Source organism: Triturus cristatus, chromosome 1_1 (genome assembly GCF_964204655.1).
Source record: "Triturus cristatus chromosome 1_1, aTriCri1.1, whole genome shotgun sequence".
Classification (NCBI taxonomy): domain Eukaryota; kingdom Metazoa; phylum Chordata; class Amphibia; order Caudata; family Salamandridae; genus Triturus; species Triturus cristatus.
The window spans coordinates 703129920-703146414 of record NC_140579.1 but is presented as its reverse complement, the minus strand read 5'-3'; the positions used below and the strand labels follow the sequence as shown (position 1 = coordinate 703146414).

Sequence of the window (16495 nt, the reverse complement as noted above, 5' to 3'; positions counted from 1 at the left end):
ATAGTTCAATAAAAAATGCTAATTAATTATTAATAACTCAGATCTGAAAATGTGTTATTTCAAATGTAATTAATTCATCAAATTAACTATTATAAATAATTTATTAAATCACACATTTCATGTATAGTTATGGTTAGTTAAAATAGTATTTAGAAGTTGCACGCTCACTATAATTTTTATATTTAATTATTATTTAGCAAATTTTTTAAAGCTATTTTTTACATTAATTTTAATTTTCTTAACAAAAGTTAGAAAAGTCTTATTTAATTATTTAAAATAAATGAACTATGGATTTTTAAGTACTTTTAAATTGATTGGAGCTTATAACATTTAAACAAGATCTATATATGCGTGAATTTGAAATAAATTATTTTATTTGGCATTATTTTCTATTGGGTGCTCTATTAAGTCCCCGTCTCTATTGTGTATTTTATGGAAGTGTGAGTGGCCATGTGTGGTGCTGGGCTTTCTCCAAAGCTGGGCTGGAGTACATCTACAATTATGTTTGGGCCTTTTGCTTGTCGTAACTTTAGAAGTGCAGTCTGTGAATAGCAAAGTACTAACTCATTTGTGGGTGGCTGTGTGTATTTACATGTAATTAAACCCCTTTTTAAAACTACACTTACGTGTGCAGAGACCTCTGAACTCAGGACAGAAACATTCACATAGAAAGCATTGAAAAAGCAGAGGCAAAGCTCTTCCTATGTGGGTTTGAGAATAGCATTTTATAATACATGAGTAGTACTATTGTTGTACTACTACTACACATATTATAAAGTGCAGTTTGTGAATAGGCCCCATGGTAAAAAAGGATGAAAAACTGCAGATCCCAATTGCTGTTTTTCTCCTATTTTCCCCAATAATGACGTGCTTTTAGTAGTATAAATGAGGGTGTTTTTTTCTTTATTTGCCTTGATGGGGTTTTGTGTTTGATGGCAAAGCCAGATGTTCCCACTGTGGTTGGACAAAAGGAATTTCTGCTTATCCATTAAGTGATGCATTTACTTGCGGGATCTTCTGGAAAGGAAAACAAGAGACGCTGTCAGAAGACTCTTGCTTTGCACCTTGCTGTACACAGTGAATTTGCTCCAGTACACTGCAGGGCCTAATCACTGAGCCCTTGTTCCAGCTCAAGAACCGCTGCTGAAACAGGAATATGCCTGGTTTCCACTCAGAGTCAAGCCAACACTGATAGCAACTAATTTATGCCGCTTCAGGCTTCAATCACAAGCCTGACATCTCTATCATCCCACTTACTACTTTCTCTTTGTTTGGCCTCACAACATTCAGCAGAACTTTGCTATCCTAAATTAAGGGCCTCTTCTGGTCACAGGGTGGTACCACCTTTACTCCCCTTTTAAGTTAGCACCATTGGTGTTGGAGTTAGATTCTAAGCAGCCGTCTTAGCTGAAGCTCCAGAGACGTCGCCCTTTTTCATACACAAGCATGCAACACACCTGGAACTGTTGCAAAAAGCATGCTGAAGATGCAAGTTGCCTCCAAATTTGGTTGGACCTATTAAAAAGCGAAAAAATTATAGCAAGCTGAGTTGTAAGATGACTACTTTGTATGTGATATGCTGCTCCAGGCTAGGCAACGGGTTTTGTAAATGCAGCATTGTATTATAAAATAGTCATTCATTCACACCCTTTAGGTTTGTAGTAAATTAATATATGTGTCTCTAATGTGAATTTGTAGTAAGCATGCAAGAAAGACACTTTAACTGGACAGGTCTGTGGATGTAATATTTGCAGCATCTACCTTTTTTGGTTTATAAACTAAAACTACCAGTTCACAGTGCCTTCTGACCTAGTGGTACTTCCACCATATTTTGCCAACCTCAATACCAGTACTACTCAACCACACAGGCATTTTAAACATGACAGTTGATGAACCTTGAGGTAATTTCCTGCCCTAAATCTCATGGGATGTTCAGGTGGTGTTTAGAGAGGTCTTCATCCCACGACACGTGAACAAACACACTAGCAGAGCATTCTAGAGCACAGTTTCCATGGAAATTGGCTAAAAAGACACAGGTTTTGAAGAGGCACTATGATATTTTCCAACAGTCTTATGGTTTGTAGAACATGTTTGATCCCCGATGGAAGTGTTGGAGCTTCACAGCAGAGTTCAAAATGTTCAGATTTTACTGGAGGAGATCACCTGATGCCAGCCAAGGGTCCAAGACCGGGGGAGGCACCTTTTGGGGACCAGGAACTCACTGCAGCAGGGGCCAGCAGGGCTCAGGCAGGTCTAGGCAGAGCCAGTTGCAGGAGGTGTTGCAGGAGGCCTCTAAAGCTTGTGTCTGTGTAGTTCAGAACAGGATGTCAACCAACTGACCCTCCGAGGCACTCAGGTTAGCCTGAGATGAAGGGAGCAGGTCCAGTCTTCCTTCTCACAAAGCAGGGCATGCCTCAAACAGCAGGACAGTACCCTGGGAAACAAGGCAGACCTCAAGCAGCAGGGCAGACCTCTGAGGAACAAGGCAGACCTCAAGCAGCAAAACAGTCATCTAAAGTATAAGGCAGTTCTTCTTGGGGTCTAAAGCAGGTCCCGGAGGGAACAGATGAGTGGGCCAGGTACAATATATATACCTGATGCCTCCCTTTGAACTGAGGGAAACTTCTAGACCACCCCGACATCTGGGTTTGGAAAGTTTTTTCCATCCCCTTTCTTCCCCTGCCCAGGCTCCAAAAGGCCTAGGGTCACAAAAGGCTGGTGTCAAGTTCCTTTGTAGGTATGCTGGAGGAAAACCGTGTAAGTGGGACAGGGACCAGCTCTGCCCCTCCAATCCTGACAGGATGACTCTCTCTCAGCTACACCCAGGTCCTACTGTTCACTGTCTGGGCCCAATATGCATTTCTGATTGGGGGGTAAGGGGGCCAATTAACAGGACCAGGCACTAGAAACTCAGAGAAGGCATCAGAAGGTTTAAGGCAGGAAAATGCCAACTTTCTAAAAGTGGTATTTTCAGAATTGTAATCTAAAATCTGACTTTACCATGAAAGAGGTTTTTAAATTACAATTCATTTGATTCCAAACATGTTATTTCTACCTGCTCCTAATCAAATGTTAGCAATTATTAGTATGCCACTGTGGCAGGGCACTATTTTACAAACAAGCATTATGGGACAACCACAATGAAGCCATGCATGAGCTCCATCTACCACAGGTAATACAGAAAGAATGGCCACCATTATGCTAGGCGTGGAACCCAGCATGCCAGAAATACCCATGATATGCCAGACATGACCCTCATTATGGCAGAGCCACTTTATTCAAGGAGTGGACCCCTTCATGCAAAGGATGATCCCAACCATTTTGTCAGTGGTGGGCTCCATCTTGTCACAGATGTCCCTTTGTTGCACGGCAGGCCACATTTAAACCAGGGCCTGCCAGTACTGTGCGAACATAATAAGCACAAGAGACAAAAATGCACCTTTGCCCAAAAAATGGCTTTCATTTGCAGCTTCTAGCAGCTGTAGTACAGTGCTCGCTGCCCGTCCCTGCTGGTGGTACCCAAAGGCAGATGTTCTTAGCTCAAATTATAGATACTCCAGCCCCGAGATCAGCAATCGGTATGGGGTAGGCCTTGTTATGCTGTAGATGATCCAATATGTCAGAACTATCGGATGTCCTGGGGGCACCATGATGCCATGGGTATGTTGGGGAGATCACCAGTATACCCAGTTGAGACCTGGGTGATAAATGTGTAACAAAAACAATGTCTCAACAGGTAATATTTGGGAGCGGTTAGTAGAACATGCATATAACGTTGAAGAGCAAAAGAAAGAGAGACTCAAGGATTTGCTGAGAGATGCAAATGGAAATCTGTATTTAAACCAAATTTAAGCAGAAAGACTATATCAGCACTGTTTACAATAAATGTGGGTGTAATCCAAAAGAACTTGTGCACATGAGTGCTCGCGGCACAAGTGACACATCAAGGAACGGCGCAGAGCAAACACAATTAACAATATATACTAGGTATTTTATAGTTCACAAATAATTATTAACAAATAATAATTTGTACAGCATTAACAATTTCTTGAACAGTAGATTTGCGCCAAGATTTACGCTGGAATGTCAACAGCGTTTCGACTTTTTAGTGAGTTAAGGTCATCTTCAGGACCAGGTTACTTGTTTTAGGTCTGAACTTGAAGGGGATCCAGGAAACTAATTAGTGGATCCCAAGGAGGGAGGGAGAGCCCAGGTTAGGGAAGTGGGGGCACCACCATTCGGAGTGCATCGACAAATTGATCGGTACGTTGGTGAGGCGTTCAGTCCTGATGAGGAAGGGGTGTGTGGATAGGGCTACCAGCGTAGTTCGGGACAGCAGATGTCTGCAGTGAGGATGTGCAGGCCCGGCGTCATGAGGAGGGTGTCCGGCGGCTGGAGGCCGGAAGGTTCAGAGGTTGAAGACGAGGGGGTTGGAGGTCCTCCGTACTTGGTTCGGCGTGAGTCCGAGCAAGAATGTTATGTTGGCACCAACAAGGGACACTGTCAGGGTGCAGATACATAGGACCCCAGGTACAAATGCGCTCACTCACACACATACTTACAGAGATATGCAGGCACATACAAACACAGGCTGACACCCATACATGCTAACAAGCATCCACACATCCCCACCATAAACCATGCATGCAACCAAACCCCAGCTCTTACCTGTCCACTACCCTGCCCCTCCTTCGTGCAGCAATCAACCCTTTTTTTACTTACCCGTCTTCTTGGATGCTTCCACTGAGACTCCTGTTTCCACCTTGGTCGAGTCCTGTGCATCAACATGTACCTTAGCTCCTGCATCCCCATGGGATATGTGCACACACACACACATGAAGCCTTAAACACAACCAATTACCGTATTGCACTGTGAGTGAGTGCATGGGACTCTGCCATTCGCTACTTTTTGACAGTGGGTATACAATGCTCTGTTAGCACTCCCTGCTCTTTGGCAAAGTCTTAATGCACCCACACTCCCCCAAAGAAGCATAAATTGTGCATCCCATATGTATAGATTCAACTTTATTTTTTATGTTCCTCCAAGGGCCTTTAGCAGTTTTCAAGCTGAGAATCGACCTCAGAGTATCAAGCTACCAAAATATTGTATTCAAAATATCAAGCCCCAAAAAATATTGAGAGGCTAAGTGCATACAGGTGACTAAAGGTTTCCTTAACTTGGCTCCACACAAATATATAATTTGCCAACATAGCTATTTCAAGGATGTTAGAAAACCCCGGGCAACCGGGTTAGCAGTCACCCGGTTTTTCCCAACACAAGGGGTATCTTGGCTCGAGCGGTCGGGGGTCAGGCACCGTGTTAAGCGTACGTCACACCCTCACAATAACCATGCGTTCATCCGTTCCAAAAACGACTCTACACCGTAAAAATTTATGAAAGAATCTCTTTGTGTTTATCTTAATTTTTCTCTTAGTTGCAGGGTTATGACACAAATACAATACAAAAGGATTTTCTTCAGAAATAGCAGGTCAATTAAACAATAACACTTTGCAGGTGCAATAAATAGGATTAGGTCATAAATACACAAGGAATAAATAGAGGTGTGATAAATACATAGGGCAAATAAATACTGTCAGACAATAAATACAAGGCAGGAATAAATACGGTCAGACAATAAATAAAACACCTTCAATAAATAATATAAGCAATCAAACAATTGCAAATCAGATCACATTTATGAGGTAGATTGATTTTACCATGCCCAAGTACAGCTTATGGTCACTGGGGTGGCCTGGGGATGTCCCACCTAGAGTGGTCAAGGCAGGGGCCTAAGCTGAGGTAGAATGAGGGAAACCTAAGGTTCTGACTCTTCCAACTACACAGTCCCTCACACAGGTCCCTGCACCAGTCTCAGTTCACCCCCTAGCACTCTCAGGTTGCTCCTAACACCCCTCTAGCCCCAAGAATGGTCTTTTAGGGCTCCACAGGGCCTCAGATGCCCTTTCTACCACTTACTGCCCTTTTCACGAAGATCGGCTCCGCTCGGCACCGGGTCGACGTCGCTGGGCGGCTCCGGTTCGATGTCGCGTCGATCTGTTCCACTTGACGCCGTGTCGATGCCGTGAGGCGGCTCCGGATTGATGTCGCTGGCCGGCCTCGGTTCGATGTTGCGTCGATCTGCTTTACCTGACGCCGGGTCGATGCCGTGAGGCGGCTCCGGATTGATGTCGCTGGGCGGCCTCGGCTCGATGTCGTGTTCCGGCGTCACAGGGTCACGGTTCCCCCGCTTCCGGGCGACTCCGGAGTGCGATCTCCACTCCCGACCTCCTGCGCGCTTCGCCTCGACCTCAGGCGACTCCGGAGTGCGACCTCCACTCCCGACCTCCTGTGCGCTTTACTTCAGCTTCCGGCGACTCCGGAGGGCGGACTTCACTCCCCCGTCGACGCCTCACCTCGACCTCAGGTGACTTCTACTCGATCTCCGGTGTCTCTCCACGACCTCCGTCGGCGCCCTCACTCGACCTCTAGCGGCTCCGGGTACGACGTCTGCCTTCTGTCAGCGCCGCTTCTCCACCTCGGGCTCCAGGTCTCCAGGCTACTCGACGTCGGGTCTCCAGGAGGATTCCACCAAACAGGTCAGGAACTTGCTGTTCTTCTCCTTTAAGGCCTGTTCCGGCTGTTCAGGTCCTTAAGATGATTTTCTGGTCTTTATCCCACACAGGGCTTTAGGCTGGGCTTGGTCAGTAGGGACTAGTATCAAGGGTGGGTTTCTGGACCCCAATCCAGGCACAAGTTTCCACCCCTGCTGCCTTACTCCTTCCTCCTTCTGTTTCTCTGTCCTCTCTCCTCTCCAGTCAGGTGCCAACTGCCTACTCCAACTGCCAACTCTGAGCTGGCTTCCCAACATTCTAAACCTGCCTCACACTGTCACAGGGTTCTAGAATGTTCTGGAAGGTACTAGTAGGTTCCAGCTATGTCTCAGGTGACAATGGGTGGCCACCATTTTGTGTTTCAGGCCCTCAGAGAGAAGTTCCAGGGGTAGGGAAAATGGCTCCCTGACCCTGCATCAACACTAAAAAGTCTGGTGGTTCCCAAAAAGGAAAAATACTAACAGGGTTTGAGGCAAAAGTGGGACAAAATAAATAATGACGAGGAGGGACCACCCAAAGGGCTGACAGGTCTAACACGCGTCCCCCCCAGCTGAAAGTGGGGAGAGCTACCCAACCCCTTGGGAGTTCTCATCACTAAGGCGGAAATACCTTGAGAGACCGTCTGCATTGGCGTGGTCCACTCCAGGCCGATGTTCCACCTGAAAGTCCATTCCCTGTAGGGAGATAGACCACCTTAGCAACTTGGGATTCTCCCCCTTCATCTGCATCAGCCAACGAAGGGGTCTGTGGTCGGTCTGAACTAGGAAGTGCGTGCCAAACAGGTATGGCCGCAGCTTCTTCAGAGCCCATACCACTGCAAAGGCTTCACGCTCTATTGCACTCCACTTCTGTTCCCTGGGAAGTAGTCTCCGGGATAGGAAGACCACGGGTTGATCCAGACCCTCTTCATTGAGTTGCGATAACACTGCCCCAATGCCATGTTCCGATGCATCCGTCTGGACAATAAACTCCTTGGAAAAGTCTGGGGCCCGTAGGACCGGGGCCTCGCACATGGCTTGCTTCAGTTTTACAAAGGCCTGCTGACAAGCCTCCGTCCAGACTACCCGTCGAGGTTGTTTCTTGGACGTAAGCTCCGTGAGGGGGGCCACAATGGTACCGTATCCCTTCACGAAGCGGCGGTAATATTCGGTGAGGCCCAGAAAAGCTCGGACCTCAGTCTGAGTCTTGGGGGGTTCCCAGGCCATGATGGCCTCGATCTTCGCCTGGAGGGGTTGCACTGCTCCCCTACCCACCAAGTGTCCAAGGTACACTACCGACCCCTGCCCGATCTGGCACTTGCTGGCCTTGATCGTTAAACCAGCTTGTCTCAGGGCCTGGAGAACAGCTTGCAGGTGACGCAAGTGATCCTCCCAGCTGTTACTGAAGACGGCTATATCATCCAGATAAGCAGCAGAGAAACTCTCCATTCCAGTGAGGATCTGGTTCACCAGACGCTGAAACGTGGCAGGTGCGTTCTTGAGCCCAAAGGGCATCACACAGAACTGGTAGTGGCCTTTGGGCGTGGAGAAGGCTGACCTTTCCCTAGCTCCGTCAGTCAGAGAGATCTGCCAGTACCCAGAAGTAAGGTCAAAGGTACTTAGATATTGGGCAGCTCCCAGCCGGTCAATCAATTCATCCGCCCTTGGGATCGGATGAGCATCAGTCTGTACTGAGTTCAGTCCCTGGTAGTCCACACAGAACCTCAGTTCCGGTTGGGCACCCGGTGGTGCGGCTTTTGGTACTAGCACCACCGGACTGGACCAGGGGCTGCTGGAAGGTTCGATCACTCCTAGCTCCAGCATCTTAGTGACTTCACTGTGAATGCTGGCCTTCACCTTGTCTGACATCCGGTAGATCTTGGACTTCACAGGTGGGCTGTCTCCTGTGTCCACATCATGGACGCACAGGTGAGTCCTACCCGGAACAAGGGAGAACAACGAAGAGTACTGTCCCAGGACCTGGCGGCAGTCCTCCTGCTGTTCAGGAGTTAGAGATGGGGAGAGAATCACTCCCTCCACCGACCCATCCTTCTCTTGAGACGCAAACAAATCGGGGAGAGGCTCGCTTTCCACGTCCTCTGCTCCGTCAGTCACCATCATCAAAATGACTTCGGGCCTCTCGTGGTGGGGTTTGAGGCAGTTGGCATGCAGCACCCGTAGGGGCTGACGAGGGGTCTTAAGATCCACCAAGTAGGTAGCCTTACCCTTCTTCTCCAATACCTCAAAGGGTCCTGACCAGCGATCCTGGAGGGCGCTAAGCTCTCCTGGTTCGATCACCCACACCTTCTGGCCAGGCTCCAATTCCACCGGGTGAGCGTTGTGGTCATACCACGCCTTCATTACTGCTTGGCTGGCATCCAAGTTGTCAGAAGCTTGCTTCCACAACTTAGCCATTTGGCTTCGGAAGGCCAGCATGTAGCTCACCACGTCCTGGGGAAGCTTTCTGGGAGTTCTTTCCCATCCGTCTCTCACCAGGCTGAGAGGTCCACGCACAGGGTGCCCATACAAAAGCTCGAAGGGGCTGAAGCCCACTCCCTTTTGTGGCACTTCCCTTTAGGAAAACAATAGACAGGGTAGGAGGACGTCCCATTTCCTCCGCAGGCTTTCAGGCAGACTTCTAATCATGCCTTTCAAGGTTTTGTTAAACCTCTCCACCAGACCAATGGTCTGGGGGTGGTAAGGAGTTGTGAACTGGTAGGTCACTCCACACTCCTTCCACATGGCCCGCATGTATGCTGACATGAAGTTGGTCCCCCTGTCGGACGCAACTTCCTTGGGAAAACCCACTCGGGTAAAGATTCCCATCAGGGCCCTAGCCACAACAGGTGCTGTAATGTTCCTTAGAGGTATAGCCTCTGGGTACCGTGTGGCATGATCCACCAGAACCAGGATAAACCTGTGACCAGCTGTAGTAGGTGGATCTAATGGACCCACAATGTCGATGCCCACCCTTTCAAAGGGGGTGCTAACGACAGGAAGTGGTTCCAGGGGAGCTTTCAGCTTCACCCCTGTTTTCCCACTGGCTTGGCAAGACACACATGTCCGGCAGTAGGTGTCGGACGACACTTTCATTTGAGGCCAATAAAAGTGTGGGACAAGACGGGCGAAGGTCTTGTCTTGCCCCAGGTGTCCTGCCAAGGGGATCTCGTGAGCCAATTCCAGTAGGAAGGCTCGGTAACGTTGAGGGACTACTAAGGCTCGTGACGATCCATGTAGGGGAGCCTTGGGTTCACTGTAGAGGAGGCAATCCTCCCAGTAAAGGTTGTAGTTCCCCTCAACGTTCCCTGCTGCCTGGGCTTCGGCCTGTCGCCTCAGTCCCTCAAGGGTAGGGCACTCCCTCTGGCCCTTGCAGAATTCCTCCCTGGTCGGCCCTCCCTCCACGTGCCACTCGGCCGGGATGGGTAGGTCCTCCAGTTTGGTAACATCCCCCACCGCGGACTCCTGGTCCACCACCTCCGGTGGCCTATCCGTCACACGGGGCGCGGATGCAGAGGCAGGCTCCTCCTGTCCTCGGTTCTTCCCTTGGTCGGCAGCCGGCTGTGCCTTTGTTCCAGGCTCCAGTCGAAACAAACTCCCTCTCCGGGTAGTCGCGGACCCTGTGCTAACACAGGCCCAGTCAGGTGTACCCAGCATCTCAGCATGAGTCCGGTATTCCACCTCCTTCCAAGCATTGTGCTCCATGTCATTCCCCAGTAGACAATTGACCAGCACGGCAGGGCTTACGGCAACTCGAAGTGAACCTGCAACCCCCTCCCATTCAAAGGGAACCTCGGCCACCGGATAGTGGCCGGTTCTGCCGTCAGCCATCGCGGCTGGGTGGAGTACATCGGGAATTACCTGCTCTGGAGACACCAGTTGGCTACGTACCATAGTCATACTGGCTCCTGTGTCTCTCAGAGCCTCCCCTCTTTGGCCGTTGATGGTGACCCACTGCCCATACTTTATGGTATTTGCAGGCATAAGGTATATCTTAGGAACCATCTCCCGTTCTCCCAGGGACACTAAAGTGACACCCGCCCACTCTCTTCCCTTAGTTAAGGGCATCTCCTCCCCGAGCACTACACTAGCTACTCCGGGGGCCTTTCCTCCAATGGGAGGTGGTGGTCTTTTCGGGCACTTCGCATCTCCCTTATAGTATCCGACGCCACCGCACTCGAAGCAATGGACAACCCTTGGCTGCTGACTCTGGCCAGGATTAGGGTTTCTGGGTGGGTTAGCCCTAGGGGTGAATCCTGTTCCCTTTCCTTGGAAATTATTTTGGGGGCCTTTAGAGAACTCCTTTTTCTTTTCCCCTCCCTCTTTCTTCTGGTGGGCGCCCTGTCCGGCCTTTTGAGTATCCCCTCCAGTCCCCCTTGTGGACACCCGGGTACTAGCCCAAATGTCCGCCTCCTCAGCAAGCTTCCGGGGATTGGTCAGCTTGCTATCCACCAGGTGTTGACGCAGTTCAGGGAAACATTTTTCGAGCAGGTGTTCCTTCAACATTAAATCAAACAACCCCTCATAGTCCCTCACCTCACTGCCCTGAATCCAACCCTCTAATGCCTTCTTTGCATAGTCCAGGAAATCCACCCAATTCTGTGTGCCCAGTTTGTGGCTACCCCGGAACTTCTGTCTGTACTTCTCGGGTGTTAGTCCAAACTTTCTTACGAGCGCCACTTTCATGGTGGGGTAGTGGGTCTGCTCATCCTGCTCTAGGGCCAATAATGCATCCCTACCAGCTGGAGGCATGTATTTGTACAATCCCCCTCCCCAGTACTTCTCTGGCACCCCATGGGCCCTTAAAGAGACCTCATAGGCCGCTAGCCACTTGGCAATATCATCCCCTGCACTATAGCTAGCTACTATGTCTTTTGGCAGATAGGGTTTGGGTTCCCTGGTGATTTCTTTGTCTTTGCTGCCACCATTAGGAACAGTGTGTGCCCCGACTTGTAGGATCTGGAGATCTATTTCCCTCAGCCTCAACTCGTGAGCCATCCTCTGTCCCTCCTTCTCTTTCTCCAGCTCCGCCAACTTCCATGTGAGCTGTCTTTTCTCCCTCCGGTCAGTTAATTCTACTTCTGATAAGCCACCGCTAGAGACAGTGCTGCCCTTCCTGGAAAGTGTTCTGGGCCCCGCTAACAGGTTCCCCACCTCAGGTTGGTACAACCCAGCCCCCTCGCTATCAGGCTCTCCATCCCTGTCCTCCTGCTCAGCCTTACTCTCCCGTCGTGCCTCCCCCCAAGCCCTCAAGCTGGTCTGGAGTTCAGCCTTCTTGGCACCTGGGGGACAATACACCCCCTCTCGCTGACAAAACTCTCTGAGTTGGGCCACAGTGTAAGTTTCCAAATCTTCCAACACAAACTCCATTTTGCCCACTCAGAATAGAAGACAGGTGTTTACAGAAGCTATGCAGGGGGGTACCTTTTGTAATACCTCCTCCCACCACCAGAGTAAAATTGGAAAAAACAAAACTCAGAATTAGGAAGTCCGCTTTGAGAAAACTCCCGGTGTAGGTCTATGGACTACCCACAGTTATTGTCGAGTGGACGCAAGCACAGCTCAATCCCACAGCTGAACACCAATTATGTTAGAAAACCCCGGGCAACCGGGTTAGCAGTCACCCGGTTTTTCCGCCCACAAGGGGTAGCTTGGCTCGAGCGGTCGGGGGTCAGGCACCGTGTTAAGCGTACGTCACACCCTCACAATAACCATGCGTTCATCCGTTCCAAAAACGACTCTACACCGTAAAAATTTATGAAAGAATCTCTTTGTGTTTATCTTAATTTTTCTCTTAGTTGCAGGGTTATGACACAAATACAATACAAAAGGATTTTCTTCAGAAATAGCAGGTCAATTAAACAATAACACTTTGCAGGTGCAATAAATAGGATTAGGTCATAAATACACAAGGAATAAATAGAGGTGCGATAAATACATAGGGCAAATAAATACTGTCAGACAATAAATACAAGGCAGGAATAAATACGGTCAGACAATAAATAAAACACCTTCAATAAATAATATAAGCAATCAAACAATTGCAAATCAGATCACATTTATGAGGTAGATTGATTTTACCATGCCCAAGTACAGCTTATGGTCACTGGGGTGGCCTGGGGATGTCCCACCTAGAGTGGTCAAGGCGGGGGCCTAAGCTGAGGTAGAATGAGGGAAACCTAAGGTTCTGACTCTTCCAACTACACAGTCCCTCACACAGGTCCCTGCACCAGTCTCAGTTCACCCCCTAGCACTCTCAGGTTGCTCCTAACACCCCTCTAGCCCCAAGAATGGTCTTTTAGGGCTCCACAGGGCCTCAGATGCCCTTTCTACCACTTACTGCCCTTTTCACGAAGATCGGCTCCGCTCGGCGCCGGGTCGACGTCGCTGGGCGGCTCCGGTTCGATGTCGCGTTGATCTGTTCCACTTGACGCCGTGTCGATGCCGTGAGGCGGCTCCGGATTGATGTCGCTGGCCGGCCTCGGTTCGATGTTGCGTCGATCTGCTTTACCTGACACCGGGTCGATGCCGTGAGGCGGCTCCGGATTGATGTCGCTGGGCGGCCTCGGCTCGATGTCGTGTTCCGGCGTCACAGGGTCACGGTTCCCCCGCTTCCGGGCGACTCCGGAGTGCGACCTCCACTCCCGACCTCCGTCGGCTCCACTTCGGGTTCCGGTGACTCCGGAGTGCGATCTCCACTCCCGACCTCCTGCGCGCTTCACCTCGACCTCAGGCGACTCCGGAGTGCGACCTCCACTCCCGACCTCCTGCGCGCTTTACTTCAGCTTCCGGCGACTCCGGAGGGCGGACTTCACTCCCCCGTCGACGCCTCACCTCGACCTCAGGTGACTTCTACTCGATCTCCGGTGTCTCTCCACGACCTCCGTCGGCGCCCTCACTCGACCTCTAGCGGCTCCGGGTACGACGTCTGTCTTCTGTCAGCGCCGCTTCTCCACCTCGGGCTCCAGGTCTCCAGGCTACTCGACGTCGGGTCTCCAGGAGGATTCCACCAAACAGGTCAGGAACTTGCTGTTCTTCTCCTTTAAGGCCTGTTCCGGCTGTTCAGGTCCTTAAGATGATTTTCTGGTCTTTATCCCACACAGGGCTTTAGGCTGGGCTTGGTCAGTAGGGACTAGTATCAAGGGTGGGTTTCTGGACCCCACTCCAGGCACAAGTTTCCACCCTTGCTGCCTTACTCCTTCCTCCTTCTGTTTCTCTGTCCTCTCTCCTCTCCAGTCAGGTGCCAACTGCCTACTCCAACTGCCAACTCTGAGCTGGCTTCCCAACATTCTAAACCTGCCTCACACTGTCACAGGGTTCTAGAATGTTCTGGAAGGTACTAGTAGGTTCCAGCTATGTCTCAGGTGACAATGGGTGGCCACCATTTTGTGTTTCAGGCCCTCAGACAGAAGTTCCAGGGGTAGGGAAAATGGCTCCCTGACCCTGCATCAACACTAAAAAGTCTGGTGGTTCCCAAAAAGGAAAAATACTAACAGGGTTTGAGGCAAAAGTGGGACAAAATAAATAATGACGAGGAGGGACCACCCAAAGGGCTGACAGGTCTAACAAGCGTCCCCCCCAGCTGAAAGTGGGGAGAGCTACCCAACCCCTTGGGAGTTCTCATCACTAAGGCGGAAATACCTTGAGAGACCGTCTGCATTGGCGTGGTCCACTCCAGGCCGATGTTCCACCTGAAAGTCCATTCCCTGTAGGGAGATAGACCACCTTAGCAACTTGGGATTCTCCCCCTTCATCTGCATCAGCCAACGAAGGGGTCTGTGGTCGGTCTGAACTAGGAAGTGCGTGCCAAACAGGTATGGCCGCAGCTTCTTCAGAGCCCATACCACTGCAAAGGCTTCACGCTCTATTGCACTCCACTTCTGTTCCCTGGGAAGTAGTCTCCGGGATAGGAAGACCACGGGTTGATCCAGACCCTCTTCATTGAGTTGCGATAACACTGCCCCAATGCCATGTTCCGATGCATCCGTCTGGACAATGAACTCCTTGGAAAAGTCTGGGGCCCGTAGGACCGGGGCCTCGCACATGGTTTGCTTCAGTTTTACAAAGGCCTGCTGACAAGCCTCCGTCCAGACTACCCGTCGAGGTTGTTTCTTGGACGTAAGCTCCGTGAGGGGGGCCACAATGGTACCGTATCCCTTCACGAAGCGGCGGTAATATCCGGTGAGGCCCAGAAAAGCTCAGACCTCAGTCTGAGTCTTGGGGGGTTCCCAGGCCATGATGGCCTCGATCTTCGCCTGGAGGGGTTGCACCGCTCCCCTACCCACCAAGTGTCGAAGGTACACTACCGACCCCTGCCCGATCTGGCACTTGCTGGCCTTGATCGTTAAACCAGCTTGTCTCAGGGCCTGGAGAACAGCTTGCAGGTGACGCAAGTGATCCTCCCAGCTGTTACTGAAGACGGCTATGTCATCCAGATAAGCAGCAGAGAAACTCTCCATTCCAGTGAGGATCTGGTTCACCAGACGCTGAAACGTGGCAGGTGCGTTCTTGAGCCCAAAGGGCATCACACAGAACTGGTAGTGGCCTTTGGGCGTGGAGAAGGCTGACCTTTCCCTAGCTCCGTCAGTCAGAGAGATCTGCCAGTACCCAGAAGTAAGGTCAAAGGTACTTAGATATTGGGCAGCTCCCATCCGGTCAATCAATTCATCCGCCCTTGGGATCGGATGAGCATCAGTCTTGGTTACTGAGTTCAGTCCCCGGTAGTCCACACAGAACCTCAGTTCCGGTTGGGCACCCGGTGGTGCGGCTTTTGGTACTAGCACCACCGGACTGGACCAGGGGCTGCTGGAAGGTTCGATCACTCCTAGCTCCAGCATCTTAGTGACTTCACTGTGAATGCTGGCCTTCACCTTGTCTGACATCCGGTAGATCTTGGACTTCACAGGTGGGCTGTCTCCTGTGTCCACATCATGGACGCACAGGTGAGTCCTACCCGGAACAAGGGAGAACAACGAAGAGTACTGTCCCAGGACCTGGCGGCAGTCCTCCTGCTGTTCAGGAGTTAGAGATGGGGAGAGAATCACTCCCTCCACCGACCCATCCTTCTCTTGAGACGCAAACAAATCGGGGAGAGGCTCGCTTTCCACGTCCTCTGCTCCGTCAGTCACCATCATCAAAATGACTTCGGGCCTCTCGTGGTGGGGTTTGAGGCAGTTGGCATGCAGCACCCGTAGGGGCTGACGAGGGGTCTTAAGATCCACCAAGTAGGTAGCCTTACCCTTCTTCTCCAATACCTCAAAGGGTCCTGACCAGCGATCCTGGAGGGCGCTAAGCTCTCCTGGTTCGATCACCCACACCTTCTGGCCAGGCTCCAATTCCACCGGGTGAGCGTTGTGGTCATACCACGCCTTCATTACTGCTTGGCTGGCCTCCAAGTTGTCAGAAGCTTGCTTCCACAACTTAGCCATTTGGCTTCGGAAGGCCAGCATGTAGCTCACCACGTCCTGGGGAAGCTTTCTGGGAGTTCTTTCCCATCCGTCTCTCACCAGGCTGAGAGGTCCACGCACAGGGTGCCCATACAAAAGCTCGAAGGGGCTGAAGCCCACTCCCTTTTGTAGCACTTCCCTTTAGGAAAACAATAGACAGGGTAGGAGGACGTCCCATTTCCTCCGCAGGCTTTCAGGCAGACTTCTAATCATGCCTTTCAAGGTTTTGTTAAACCTCTCCACCAGACCAATGGTCTGGGGGTGGTAAGGAGTTGTGAACTGGTAGGTCACTCCACACTCCTTCCACATGGCCCGCATGTATGCTGACATGAAGTTGGTCCCCCTGTCGGACGCAACTTCCTTGGGAAAACCCACTCGGGTAAAGATTCCCATCAGGGCCCTAGCCACAACAGGTGCTGTAATGGTCCTTAGAGGTATAGCCTCTGGGTACCGTGTGGCATG

General features: G+C 50.6%; 1 pseudogene; it reads right to left on the bottom strand.

Moving 5' to 3' along the window:
• Window positions 1–4812, bottom strand: part of LOC146870906 (acidic mammalian chitinase-like) — a 195596-nt pseudogene extending 190784 nt beyond the window's left edge.
• Window positions 4813–16495: the final 11683 nt, after the last annotated feature.